This window comes from Manis javanica, chromosome 14 (assembly GCF_040802235.1).
Source record: "Manis javanica isolate MJ-LG chromosome 14, MJ_LKY, whole genome shotgun sequence".
NCBI lineage: Eukaryota > Metazoa > Chordata > Mammalia > Pholidota > Manidae > Manis > Manis javanica.
Genome location: NC_133169.1, coordinates 72,929,185 through 72,945,189, shown reverse-complemented (window position 1 = coordinate 72,945,189; position 16,005 = coordinate 72,929,185).

Sequence of the window (16,005 nt, the reverse complement as noted above, 5' to 3'; positions counted from 1 at the left end):
ATCATGGCCAGTTTTTAAGTGTCCTACGTCCACTGAAGACCCATTTTATCTAAGTTGCTTTCTGTGACCAATCTCTTATTGGATGGTATTTTACTCACTGGGCCCAAGTGTTGCTGTTCCTTTCTGAATAATATTGACTCACTTTGGCATTTTTGGAAATAGTTTCAGGATAGTTTAGACATTTAAAGTAGAAGCTCTCATTATCCCATTTTCAAAGCTACTGAGAGCTTTTGGGAACTGACAAAGAATATATTTGTACTCTCATATTCTGAGATGTCCTTTCAGAGACTTAGTTTACATTTTTATTTATAAAAATACAAATGAAGAAAGTCAAATATTTTTTAAATACTAAATAATTTGGTAAGGGTTATCAGTAGAATAGAAGTTTATGGGGAGAGCTTTTGAGATTCTTTGAGAAACAGTCTAGATGTAGTCAAGCAAACCAAGTTCATCCTGCTCTAGAAGTAAGTTTCTTCTGTCTCCTAAATGGTTTCAGCACCATGAAAAACAATTCTCAACTTGGCTTTATTTATTATCAAGCAAATGTAGTTAAGGACAGTATTATACAAATTTTGAACTATGAGTCTCTGTTCCTCTATCAAAATATGAAATTTCTGGCTACTCTAATGCTTTCTGAATCATCTACTATGGGTGTCATTTGAGGTCATTCACAAGCTTTATTTTCTAAAGAATGTGTATCTTCATTTGAAATGTTATGGAAATAGGTTATCTGTAATAATTTACATGCTTTAAATTAGATCATATGCTCAGTGAACATGTGACAAAATAGTCTTCAGTTTAAGAATGAAACCATATGATGGTTTCCCAGTTACTCATATGTTAAAACTTCTGTAATGTGCACTGCAAATACGTGCAATTTATTCTGTTGATATTCTCCAAAATGTGAAAAAACAAAACAGTTATCTCAACTTTCCTCAAAGCTTTATCTAGAACTGAGGCAGATATACATGAGAGGACAGGAGAGTAACATCCAAGTGATGGGCATTTCAGTAATTCAATTTTATTACTGGGTTCAGTTTGCTCATCTTTAGGATGAGTTCTCATTCAAAAGTCTCTGCATGTTAATGCTTTTTTAAGTTGCCTAGACCACCAGGCCACAATTATTCTGGAATGTATGTGAATCCCAGTGGCCAGACTTTGTACAGTTCATTCACTTGAGAAAATAAGAAATGTTAGTAAGTATTTAAGGGGTAATGTTTAGTGAATACAAAATTATGAATAATATGATTTGTGTCTAAATTCCCCTCTGAACTAAGTATGGCATCAGGTTCAAAATTTTAACTCTAATGGCTCCATACCCACACCTACAAAAATAAGAAGCTAACTAAATTCCAAAGATATTTCCAATTCTAAAAATGTATGATTCAGTAGCAATACATATTTATGCCTCCTTTACTCTGTGTCTGCCACAGACACGAAGATAAAAATCAGTCCCAGCAAGGAATTCACAACCTGTTTTCCGCAATTCAGACATCAGCACAGGGTGTTCTGGAAACCCAGAGAGAAGAATGCTTAACCTTCAGGAGTGGAGAGGACTCCGGTCGGTTATTTTCCCATTATCCACTCACTGCCTCTTTCCTACCTTCCAGCATCCCTGACTGCACCAGGTGTCCATATGATTCTAGAGAGGCCAATTCCACCATGCTTCTAGACGACGTCCTGAGCTTTGCCAATCAAAAATCTCAGGACTTGTGTTGGGAAATTTGGAACATATACACAATGAATGCATGCAGCAGAGGAATCCTATTACCTTCATTCTGATTCCCTCTGATACTAAGTCTGCCAGTAGTGCAGGCACACCTGTAGAACATTCACACGGTTAACTTTTTCCGATCATAAAGCACTTGGGCCTGATCCTCGTCTGTCCTACCTGACAGCCCACACTGGGGTATGTATGACGTGACTGAGTCTATTTTTTCATAATACCCAAAGAACTATTCCTGTTACCTGGAATTGTTTGTGCCTGATACAAATTGTGAAATTAATTTTAGAGTTTCTTTTAAACAAGTAACTGGTAAACTAGGCAATGTCTCGTATTCAGGTTTTTGAAGATGAAGTCTACATAGTTGACGTGTTGTTGAGAAGAAATGGAAAATTGAGAAGGTGAGTTTGTGCATTGCAGAAAGTTAGCTGTTTGATTTCTTACTCTGAAAAGGAATATATCTTTTCTGGAACTACATGAGGAATAAACTATCACTTTCCATTAGTTAAAGGAAATTATGATGAAAGCTTCTTTATTCCTGTGCGCATGGTAACTTCTGTACCGCATTCTGGGCCTATCACTATCAATTTCATGGTCTATGTGTGTGTTTGTTTTTTTAAACCAGATGACTTTTAGGTAGACTCTGATTTTGGCTGTATGTATGTGTGTGTTAATAATGCATTGAGGGTGAACTTTTTCTAGTATACAATCCCATCTTTAAATTTCTTATCTGTTCGTTATTTTCCACTTTTAAGCTCCCAGTGATTTGATATTTCTGTAAAATTCATAGATGCTCATTTACCTTTTAAAAGAGAGAGAAATCACATGTTTGGCTATTATTCGAAGGATTAATATGAGCTTCCAGGTCTCCAAGGGAACACAGTAAGTGCTCCCCATGATGCATTTTCTAGAAATGGAGGAAAAAGTTTAGTTTCCATGGAGACACAAAGGTGCGTTAAACAGAGATGACCCTGAGGGCACTGACATCCATAAACACAGACAATTTTATCTCCTTCTTGATCTCAAATGTCTTTGAGGTACTTTTGGCTTCAACCTAAAATGAGAATGAGGGACTTAAACATATTTTTGTGTCTTCTAAGGAATAAAAAAAAGAACTGAGTTTGTCATATATTAATGGAAAGGGGCATATAAAATAATCTGGGGAAATAAACTTTGGAAATATGATAATGAAGTTCAAAGCTTATTGTGGGGAAAAGATGCAATAAGACACCTGTGAAATGACAATGTCATTGCTTCTTGGACTTAAAAAATAATCTCTTAATTAGTGGATTTTTATTATAGAGGATTTTTTTATAACTGGAAGACCCTAAACCAGTGAATATTCTTTATTCTCATCTAAGAATCCCTACACAAAGCCTTTTTTTCACATGTGGATTCTGTAGGTCCAAGCAGTCAATATTCAGTTTGCCAGTAGTTTGTTTCCAATGAGGTAGAAAAATTAATTCCCTCCTTTGTAGATTTATAGTTGATTAGGTTTAGGAGATGGTATCTATGTACTTAAGGAAAAATGATAACCATACCATGTGTTTAGCACAGCTCAACAACAGAAAAAAGCACATATAATAGAGCAGACGAGGTTCACGTTCCACTTCATTAATGAATTCAAGAAAAATGTACTGTGTACATGCTATGTGCTGTGTGTAGTGCACAAAGCCGAGAATACAGAAGTAAAAGATTAGTTCTCTTGCCTTGGCAATCTCAAAGGAACAATCACAAAACAACACAGTAAATGGGGAGGTATGAATAGGGAATGGTGAAAATCTATAGGAGGAGTTCTTGTCTCAGCCAAGACGGAGCTCAGATGAGGTGGCGCTTGGGGCTTAAATAAATGTAGGATATTACCAAGTAGGTGAGGGAAAGAGGATTATATATAAAGTAAGTATATGCACATATAGCTATATACATATATATCCTGGCTCTGTTTGCTGAAAGGGACTATGTGCAATGACATCCCAGTAGGAATGTGCACACCAAGCACTGAGATTTACTTTCTAGAAACAACCTTCCACTGAGGAACCAAAGCTCCTTGGACTATAGATCTGGGACAGGTGAGCATATAACATGAACAGTAAGATTAGTATGTAGTATATTATTGTGCCAGAAAATAAGTAAATACTTTTGGGATAATGGACACATGTTAAAAACTCATAGAAGCAAGTTTGAAGGGGCTCTCACTCACCAAATCTGTAACAACTTGAGGATCAAAATAAATAATAAGGGTATTAGATTACAACTCCTTGAATAAAATAGAAATCCACCACTCCATACTTAGATAAAAAGAAAATGAAGGAAAACAGTTCCTCATAGTAGAACTCCAAGTCATAACTATAGAAGAAATGATGAAACAGACGATCATCATTTGGAAACCATCACAAAGACAGTCAATCCACATAAGAATCATCAACTGATATAAAGTCTGGTGGTTAGGTGTGCGGTGAGGGACAGAATATTGGTGTGGTCAAGAATATGTCCCCATAAGACAGGGAGGAGGCTTTACAATAGACAGCATTGAGAACAGTATTACCATTCAACTCCCAGGTCCCACTGGAGTTTACCAGTTCCGCCAACAATATCTTTATCATTTCTGGCCTGCACACCTGGTCAAAAATGGGTTTACAGTGAAGAAACATGGCAGAAACCAGGTGACAACTTTAACATCAACAGTGGTGGGATCTTGCTGTAGCGTGCCTCCTGGTTGGATGCCAAGGTGGGTGAGCCAAGTCTGGACATGGTGAAATAGCAGGTAGAGCCATGGAGGTTCAACCTGCGGCATGAAAGGCCCATGCTCTTTAAGACTGTGAAGGGCAGAAGAAGTAGGGAAACATAGATGAGACTGAAGGAACCTGAAGACACGTGATAGCTAAAAGCAGTATACTTTTTTGGTGGGTTGCTGGACTACAATAGTTAAAGATGTCCTTAGGGAATGTGCTGGCATCTGAGTGGACCCATGAGTTGGATCAGTGCCATTATCTGTTAATTTACTGATTGAATAGGGTATGTGGGGATAATGTAGAAGGGTGTCCTGGTTTTTGGAGAAAATACTGAAGTATTTAGAGGTGATAGAGCATCTTGCCCAAAAAGACTATACAGAGAATAAGTCGGTAATGAAGCAAATGTGGTAAAACATTAATAATCAGGAGTCCAGATGAAGAGGATATGGTGGGTTATTTTTACTATTCTTGCAATAGATTTTTGTGCACGTAGGTTTGACATTTTTCAAAATTAAAAAGATTAAATCTCAAACTAAGATTTTTTTTTTCCCTATGGTTTATCATTGTGCCAGAAGAATCCTTACCCCTAAGCTGCTATTTCAAACACAGTACCTTGTATGTCAGCACTATGGCATGTACATAGTATTTGATGAAGCGTTAAACCTAAGGAGAGATACAAATCTGTTACTGCAGAGAACTGATTACCTCGGTAATGGTACTTCAGTGAAATCGTTACTGTAGGTGGTGCTAATGGCCCTTTTCTAACACTGAATACAGAGGCCGAATGGCTACTCGGAGAACACAAATGCACAAACAAACCGATGATTCCACTATATTCCTGGCTTTCTGCAGAAGCAAGATGCTTTCAATCCAGGTTAAAGTTTTTCTTTTAATTGGTTTATAATTGACATACAATATTATTAGTTCCAATTGTACAACATAGTGATTTGATATTTTTATGCATTATGAAATAATCACCTCCATAGGTCTAGTTGTCATCTGTCACCATACAAAGTTGTTACAATATTACTGACTGTAGGTTACATCCCCTTCATCCTAGGACTTAGTTTTGAACTGGAAGTTTGTAGCTCTGAATCCCCTTCACCTATTTCACTAACACAGCTTCTTCCCTCCCCATCATAACCACATTCTTCTGTATTTATGAGACTGTTTTGTTTTGTTCATTTGTTTTGCTTTTTAGATTCCACATAAAAGTGAAATCATGAAGTTTTCTCTCATTCTGGCTTATTTCACTTAACATAGATTAAAGTTACTCAACTTTCTTTTACTGCTTTCCTCTATGTTTATTTTATGCAAATAAAAATTTCATTTTTTTTACAATTTTCTTTATAGGTTTCATTGGAAAAGAACTCTGTAACTTTAGTTTACGTTTATAGTTGTGAAATAGCTTTTTTTAATCCTGCTGTTTACTCCCATAAATGAGTCATTCATGTTTCCCAACAGTTCTTGGGAAACAGAGGCCTGCTTCTTGTTAATGTCACAAGTTGTTTTTTCCTGGAAATCAACAAGTGAGTAAACCAGAATAAGTCCAAATGGAATTTAATAAGCATATTTTTCAGACCAATAGTAATTAGCTTATGTTTTGTAAGAATATAATGTATTCTTGTTTTTTTAAAAGGTGCTTGTATGCATCTTACTGAAGAAAACTCATAGACTCTCTTCTCTGCTTTAATATACTATTTTAAAAATATATGTTCAGTTAAAGAGAAATGATGAGTTTTTCACTTAATACTTCCCCAAACTATGTTTAATTCCCTGTTATTTTCAGGTACTTAGTTCAGGTTCTTATTTCAAAGCCCAAATAATCATGCTTATATCATACTTCTATGAGAAAATGTGTCTTCTGGAAATTTGCTTGATAATTAGACTCCACTTATTACTGGATCCTACTAGATCATTTCTTTATCAAGGGCACTCTGAATTCCAATAGCTTTTTTCCTTACTCCTCCCTTTTTCCTATCTTTTATCTCGCTTGCCTGCTGGGTCAGCAAATCAGCTCCTCAACTTTGTTTTGGTATATAAATTTCAGTAGTGTTAATGCTGGGGTTCTTGTTCCCTGAGTCGAAGAATGAACTTCACAAACACTCAAGATAGGAGAGCAAGGCAGAGGCTTTTATTTAGAGATAGAGGACAGAGCTCCTGGCTCAGGCCAGGAGGGTTCAAGAGAGTCCCTGGGGTGGTGCAGTTGTCTAGGGGTTTTACAGGCAGTTGAGAGAGAAAGGGCTAGGGATGTACACCTACTAAGTGTTCCCAAAATGTTTATCTTTAAAATATTAAATGCCTTCTTTATGATTTATCTGGGATGCATACATTTTCTTGGTATTTTCTCTTAAAATTTTACTTGTCCTCAAACAATATTGATATCCCCTGCTCACTGTAAGCTGTGCACTACTGACTCGGAGGGCGTGTCAGGGAGGCAGGGGTTTCATGCCAGAGGGAAGGGGAGGACAACTCAGTAACGATGATAAAGGGGTCTAGAGCCCTGGGTACACTGTGTGCCAGGCTCATTTTCTCTGAATTCTCTAATAATCCCATATGCTAGGCATTGTTGTCCTTTTCCACAGACTAACAAATGAGGCCCTGAGAGGCTAAGTCACATACCGAGGCTGCTCTTGGTCTTCCCTCTGCTTGGAGTATCTTCAGTTCTCAAGGCTGACACTTTTTTGTTCATTGTTCAGATTCCTGTTCAAAGTCATACTTTCTTTGACTGTTCTATTAATCCCCCTTCCTCCCTGAGCCCAAGACACTCGCTGCGACACTATTTATTTCCTCCATAGCACTCACCACTCTGGACAATTTGGGGGAGTTCCAAGACGGACTCGGACCAGCTTGTCCTTGTCACTGTTGCCTCCCCACCCCACAGCACTGTGCCTCGGAAGGGTATGTGGGGATGAACGAATACACCTGGGTTGCCCTAGTTTACAAGGCAACAGAAGTCCTCGGTGGTGTCAGAGGAGCTACCGAACCCAGAGCTGTGTTGATGCAGGGGAAAAAAACACTCAGAAGAACTAAGGAGCCCACATTCTGACACCACCTCGAACACTTTAGGCAATGGCTCCAACTCACTGATGAATCTAAGATGTGTCCACTTTTGCCCTGCAAATGGATTCTTAGCAAAATCCTGTCTGCCTAGTCACATTATTGCTTAAGAATGTGTTTAGTCCCCTGTGACCTTAACATTCTATACTTTTCTGCTGGTACTGTTGCCATTTAGCCCATGAACAACATTAAAGGAAAACTTTTATGGGTGATTATGGTCAAAAGGTACAGCCTGGGGCCACTAAAGGAGAGTTTCTTCTGAAGCTATAAACTGATCCAATACTGTAAGAGCTGGCATTTTGATTTTATTACAGTCGCTCTGAAAACTACTGCATTAAACAACCAAAATACCCCCACCCTTTCAATCACTTGTAATTTGCACTTCAATGAAGATTTTTGGAGAAGACATCAAGTCCCTTTTATGTTTTCTCTTTTGCTGTTTACCCTGATCTATAAATACCTTGGATCCCTTTTTTACTAGTAGGATTTTGACTAATCTTATGACTGAATCTTGATATGGGGTCTCCATGTGCTTGTAATGACGTTTTCATCTTTATTCTGGGGTAGGGCAATGAGTAAACAGATCAAAACTTGTACTCTGACATTCTTTATACCAACTAACTTTCATATTTCTTTCCTTACTGCAAATTTCTTTGGCATTTTTGCTTCACATAGGGCTTTCCTTTATTGCCAAGTCTGTAAATATATAAACCTCTCTTGTTCTGGGGACACTATCTTTTTATTGTGTCTGGCTCAACCTCCCAAATGCTATTTTATTATCTATGTTGGCTCAGTGAAATCAAAGCTGAGCCTTTGGGGAACTGGCAGGCACCCTGTGCAGTGAGCTGAACTGTACCTGAAAACTAGCTGGACGAATTTCCTGATGAACAGGAATAGCCCCTTGGTAGTAAATAGCATAATATACTGTTAGGAATAGCATGACCTCAGGAGAAAATCTGCAATAAAAAAGAATGCTGAAGAGTGGGAAAAATGGTGCTTTTTCTATTAAAAAAATTCTTCTTTGCTATTGTTTCCCTCCCATAATTATGCTTTGATTTCATAAGCAATTAGCAAGCTGTTCATTTTGTCTTTGTACTGGAGCAAATTATTTTTCATCTATCCTTCCCAGAAATTTCTTCCCAGAATTTCAAGAGTTCTGGATGAAACATTTCTATTCTGGCATATACTCTTGCTTGAATAATTGCTGTTTATCATTTTCTTTTGACCTCGACATACAAATACAAGTTTATTCCTAATGAAATTACATATAATGCATCAAGAGCTTTTATAAAGTCTAAGTAAAAGCTATTTTCCTCCCTTATATATTTTAGTGATATTTGATAAAATAATTCGGTTTTTCCTATTTTGAGTTGTTAGCAAATCCATCCCATTTGTTGCTCATCATGTCATTTTCCTTAAATTGCTTTCAGATGTTCTGTTTTTCTGTCTGCCACAGAAGGTTACATTTTAGCTTTCTAGACAGCAGTGGTGAAAATTAGAGCTCTTTTTTTGTGATTTTCATGATAGACAAATTAAAATATAAAAATGGCATAATTTCTGATAGCTAAAGCACTGTATTGACATCCTGTCATTCTATTGAAACAGAATGATTTATGAAAATTTGCTGTGTGTATTGTAAAACTCTCTCAACTCTTTAAATCAGCTCTCAACTCTTTAAAATTTTTAATTAGATTGTGATTTGATATTTATTTTATTCTATGAATTCTATTAGAGGTCGATAAAATTTTTCTTTGTTACAGTTTTTAAAAAGGTAGTCTCTGCTCTTGAAACTCTTAGAATTAACATTGTCATTCCATGAATTTGTATTGGGGGTCTTATGAAATTTTTACCCCAAATTACATTTAAAAAATATGTCCTCTTCCTTTAAAAAAAAATTGAACAAATGATCTGATTCTTAAAAATAAATATGTAAATTAAGGGATTTGGAAAATATAAAGAAGTATATAAATTATATTTAATAACTTATCAGGAAAAGGAAAAAGTAATTGAAAATCAGGGCTACGTACTCTATCATGCATATTTATATCACAAACATATTGCAGAGCCTATTTTCTTATTTTGCCTTAAAAATCTTAGCCTGTCCAGCTGATGAATGGAATAAATTGTAATGTGACAACAAAAATAAATGAACTACTGATATTTTCAGTGACATAGATAATTGTTAAAACCATATTCTAAGTGAATAAAATAGACACAAAAAGCCATGTAGTATATGACTTATATGCCAGTCTGGAAAAGGCACAGCTACAGAGATAGAAATAAGGTCAGTGGTTGCCACAGGTTGGTCCTAGGGGAGGGAGTTAGTTATAAAAGAGCATGGAACTTTCTGGAGGAAAATATACTCTTATTTTTTATATGTATGCATTTGTCAAAAGTCAAATAACTGTACACCAAAAAAGTAATGTAAGTCATACCTCAGTGAAGCTGACATTAAAACAGACAAGTTTACCCATGTGTGAATTCAGGAAACTTTTCTGGATGTTTCCAGAATATGTACCTTTCTTGGTCAGCTGTCTCATCAAATAGAATAAACTTCCTTCATGTTTTTAAAAACCCAGTGTCTTGAACAAAAACAGTTTTCTGTTAAATATGCAATGTTCACTTGTAGGAAGAACTGAAATAACGGGCAGAAGAAAGAATGTTGGTGTAAGTGAATTAAATCTTCAGTTTTCATTGCAGAGAGTTAGGCAATTTTTAAAGTCAGTAAATCAAGAAATAGGATTATGAGTGTATTATTCAGATGTTCAAAGGTAATCATTGGAAGACTCAAAGCCTGAAATTGTTTACAGTAGTGACTTCAGGGTCCAAACTCATAGATGGAAAGATTGAGCAAAGGTTGTCACTGTTCATCCATAAGCCACTTTGTGCTATTTGTTCATTAAACCATGCATATGTGTTATTTTGGTCAACAATATATTTTATTAAAAAAAAACAAACCCACAGTATCTCATTGGCCAAGTGTAATCAGCGGCACGGGTATATTCTGTTTGTCCCTTGCCATCTATTTCCCACTGTTCCTTGTGTCTCTCTGCTTAGAAGGCTGATCTGTAGGGCCTCTGTCAACAGACTCTCCTGCCCTCAAGCCCGTGGAGATCCCGAAGGGAGGAAGGCGAGGGCTGAATGTTTATTCGGCGGATTCCCCCAGCAGGTGCATCACAATGGCTATGGTATGCAATTAAATGCCGCTGCTCCTCTCAAGGGCACTGGCTCTCCTCAAAAACTCTTTATTTCTTATTTGTGATAACTTTTCCTCTCCTCATCCCATGGGGCCTGGGTGCTGTAACACTTCCCTGCCATAGTTCCAGGGCACTGCCGCATCGGTTGTAGCTTCTCTGTTCCTTTGTAATTAGTCACTTTATTAAATCTTCCCTGAATGATACTAATTTGAGCATGCCATTTATTTCCTCCTGAGGTCCTGACTCATACACCAGTCAAATTAGCATTCTCAGAAGATGAGAAAGTAAGAGGATAAAGGAGAGGGGGAAAAGGCCAGGGTATAACAATGGGTAATAATAAGTGACATGTAATTGGACTCGAATTAGCAAGTGTAAATGATGCCTGTGACCTTGGTTTCATGTTACGGGTGGGCAGTGATTCATTTAGTTCTGGGACTGTGTCTCTTTGCCCATGCTTTCCGAAGTAACTACAGGAGATCAGGGTACTTGAATCCTTTATAGGCATGCGTTGCCTTGACCTCAGAGCCACAGAACATGAGCTCTAAGATACTTTTCTCCTTGGTCTTCTAGTCCCATGTGTTATCAAAGACCATGTTCCTTGCATTTGCCAAAAGCACTGTTTGTCTTTTCCTCTTCAGGTTTCTTCTGCCTGCTTCTTCATGCTAATAGTCTGCCTTATTGAGTTTTCTTCTCCTGATGTGCTCCAATGACAGATTGATAATGTCAGGTGTGACCCAATGATGGCATATTAGGAAAGTAGGTCCAGATGGTTTCCAGAATGTGCAATCATCAAACTAAGTGACACTATGATCATACGAGTCTCTTTATACTACAGATGTGATATTCTCTGAGGTCTCTGTTTTATTTTTTATTTGTATATTTTCTACTTAGTGAGTCCTCAGGTGCAGAGGGCTAAGTTAATCCTATTTAGTGCCTGTTATCATCATGGGTCTGTGCAAGGTCCTTCTCTTCTTTTATACACTTATTTATTTCCTTTTAACCTTATTTCCCTCTCTCATTTTCCTGCTCCCTGTAGGAAATCATTCTAATAAATTGATTTATCTGCACTTTATAGATGTAGAAAGTGAGGCTTAGAAAGATCACACAGCAAATCATTTGCAGAACTTGAATTCATTCTCAATTGTTGTACTCCAAAAATCATATGGCACACCCTCCCATAGCTGTTTTGATTAATTTACTATCATGAAGTGGAAGCAAATTTATGCGCACTTACCCACTGCATTTCTGAACATTAAGCACAGATGCTTTTTTAAAAAAAATTAAGTATAATCGACATAACATTATGTTAGTTTCAGGTGTAAATATAATACTTTGATATTTGTATATATTGCCAAATGATAACCACAATAAATCCAGTTAACATCTGTCACCATACATAATTACAAATTTTTTTCTTGTGACAAGAACATTCAAGATCCACTTTCTTAGCTACTCTCAAATATGCAGTACAGTATTACTAACTAAAGTCACCATGCTGTACATTACATTGCTATGACTTACTCATTTAGGAAGAGAGAATTTTAATGCAAAGTAGAAAATGGCAAGTCTTACTGTTTCATGTCATCCTCTGACTTGGTAAAGATAGACAAGCAGAAATGATTAAATGTGTTGAGTCATGTTGAGATTAAGTATCATGAATGAATCTTTTATTTGGACAAAAAATAAACTGGCAAGAGATAAAACTATATAACTCTCATGACTATAATTAAGGCTACTTACACCATGTAAGCCTCTATGCTAATGTTGGTTAAAGCACTTTCCAAACATTTGTCTATATGAAGTTAACATCATTAAGCATGCTATTACTTTTCTAATATTTCTCCTCCTCAACCCCACTGTATTTTGTTTACTCAAAAGGTCACAGTGAAATGGAAAGGGAGAATATGCAAAATTGTTAAAGGACATCCTTAAGACAAATCGCATTAGGTTTCTGCATCATACTTAGGGCAAACAGCCTGTCCTGTTCTTACTGGCCTACTTCCTTTTAACTCACCTGAGAGGATTGTTCAGATGTTACTGTAGGAAACCCATGGTATTCACAGAATTGTGTGAGTGTTCATGGCTAATGTGAAAGACAACAATGGTGTCCACCTAGAGGAAAATTTAATATGATGCTAATGATGTGTAAGCTTCAGAGACTCACTCTGCAAGGACTCCTTCCAAGGCCCTATGCCTTAATTGTATTTATAATTTTATATGTTTTTTCTTAAAGAGTGTCCCCAACTATATCCAAAATACATATTTTTAGGATTACAATACATGTAGATCTAAAAACTTGGATGTTCCCGAGTCCACTTTCTGCAAATAGTTCTAATATGATCACAGGGATATAGACTCATGTTATCATACCAGACATCAACACAAGTTTTAGCTTTAGAGAGGACATGGTATAAATAGATAACCAAGATGAAAAGTACATATAAAATGACTTTAATTCTTTAATAAAAAGTGGAAAAGAACAACCAAAGCTTCTCCTCTGTGGCCTTAATATTGGTAAGAGATTAAACATGAGAATCTAAATGTTAAAATAGCTGACTTACACTAAATCTGTGATTAAGCATTTAATTTCTCTGTGGAGCAAGTACAAGTATTCATTATGGCCTGTCAAATTCTCCTTGGCATTCATTATGTAATAATTACAGTCCATTAAATGGAGAGTTCCGTCCTCCATTTAGACCACACATATGCAATTATAGAGGTAACTTGTAGCATTCTTGAGTAAGACGTTTAGAATTTGTGTTATATGCAGTCTTTTTGGTAATAGTATTCAATAAGTTATAACAATGTGTTAAGTCAAATTCATTTTCTAAATGTAAAGAAAGAAAAAAATTGAATATGAGAAAATTGAGTTTTTATTCTATCATGTGTAAGTAGATCTATAGATAAATTATGTAATTCCCCAAATAGCCTAGAAGTGAGAGAAAATTCAGACCTCAGTAGAAATATGTGCTCTGAAATATTTTTGACCATTTGAACTTTTAAATGTTCAAGTATCACTACAATTGTTGGAAGAAATAAAAGACTAGAAACATAACTGATAACAGAAAATAAAATTATGACATAATTATTTATGCACAAAACCTGAGGCATCCCAGGCTCAGATATCTGGGATGAACTCTGGCTAGTCTGGGTTCATTGCTCATCCTTGGATTAATAGTGGCCGGGAACAGAGTGTTATAACTAGCATGTATTGTGCAGTCTTCACTCCGAACGCCAATCACTGTGTGCAGAGGTGATTTCACTTAAAGAAACAGCTGCTCCCTTTTCGATCACATGGACAAAGGGCAAAAAGACAGTGACCTCAAAGAAGGACTTTCATTTCTAATTACATTCCTTTGGATTATTTTTGACAATCTATTATAGAACTCTGAATATTTTAACTGTAGAATTTTTCACAGGAAGGAATCCTAAAATTCATCCAATCATACTGTATAGATTGCTGTTGCAAGAGTGATGAGTAGCTACTTTGGGGACTAGGACCCAGTTTACTCATAGAACTGTGACTTCTCTATGACGTTAATGTAAAAAAAAAAGTCTCCAAATCTGATCAAAGTTAAAGAGTTATGCAGGTTATGACGAAGCAAGGAAGATAATGGAATACTGCTTGTAGGTAGTACCCTCAGTAATACAGAGGGCTAAGGATTTTTGTGGATGGAACTTACAAAAAACAATAATTTTAAGGCTCAATTATGCCAGGAAAACTTTTTAAATGTTTTGACCCCTTAACACACAAGTGAGTTAAGTAAATGGATCTCTTCCCTTAGTATTCATCAGAGGAACCAATATAGGTCTTCCACTAATGACCTGAGACTGGAATTAATTACTTTCTGAAGCGAACAATACTGAAAGAAAAGAATACCCAGGGCTCTGAGGACAAACCTTTCTCTCAAACCATGTTACACTGAACATCTGTGGATTCCCCCATCAGTTTTATGTGCTCTTACTTAACTGGCAGTGATTTCCCTTGGGTCTCAAGTTCACTGTCTATCCCAACACTTGCATCTCCCTGCCTAGAAGGAGCTGAGGAGACACATTCAGTGCTTTGGGCTAGGCTCATTTTGAGGCTGCCTTTGAAAGCCCTGGGCAGTAAAAAGAGCCCCAGGTCAGTGTAAGAACTGGGGGGTCCTATTTGTCAGGGGCATTTGGGCCCTGAGGCCATGAGGCTATGATAGGAAAAGAATCTGAATAATAAAGTCTGGTTTCATTACTGATCCTGAGGACACCATGGATATTCCCTCTCCTTGTAGTTTGTTCTTTGTCTCTGTTTTGAATCTTTCTAAATTCATTCTGTGCATTTGGGGTCTAAACTCAGGATCCATTTCCCATATAGTTTTCTGCCAAACATAGTAACCAACACTTAAGTATTGGTGTAGACGGGTTCTGGTGCCTGCCGTGTCTCATTTATTAATAGGTTTAAGTTTGTTGTACACACTAAATGAAGATTATTCTTTCATCCACCATTTAATCATTTACTCATTAGTTCTCTAAATATTTGTGTAGTGGCCATTGTCTTCCAGGCATTGTGCTGAATGCTGGAGACAGATCATAGTAGTTTATATCTACCACTGTAGTTGATGCATAAATAGCCAGTGAACACCTCTTGAATGAATGGTTGGATTAATAAGAAAATGAGATAGGGTATATACATAGAAATGTAACCCACTGTGATATGGGAAGAAAAAAGTACTTATAAATCTAAGGCAAGTAGAAAGTCCACATCTGTGTTACTACAAAATTCTCTTAGAAGGAATTTACACCATCACATGGAAACGATGCTAGATATTTTATGAGAAAATTGAGGGACTGAAATAGTGCTTTATTTTATGAGCACTGGAAAGAGTTTTATTTTACTAGAAGGAAATCGTGTTTTCATTCCATGCAAATATTCGAAAAATTACAAACTTGCCTCCACAAGCCATATATTTGGAGTAGGGAAGATGAATCTCTGCCCTTCATTTTCATCTAATAAAATGTGTTGTGAATTTTCACATGTCTCTGACGTAACCGCTGCTTGAAAATACTGAGAGCGCTTTGTTTATAGGAATCCTCTGTTGAGTTCTTCTCTAAAATAAGGAATTCTTCTGTAATGTAAACTTCCCTAAATCTTACCTGTATTTCTCAAACCACAGCAATTCTTCGCTTACGTTATCGGTAGGAAAGCCACTCAGGACAGTCGTGTGGGAGACTGGAATAGAGCCGCAGTTTGGCCTTCCTGTAACCATGGTTCCACGGGAGTGGCTGAGCATAACTGCTCAAGGCAGACTGCCTTAGT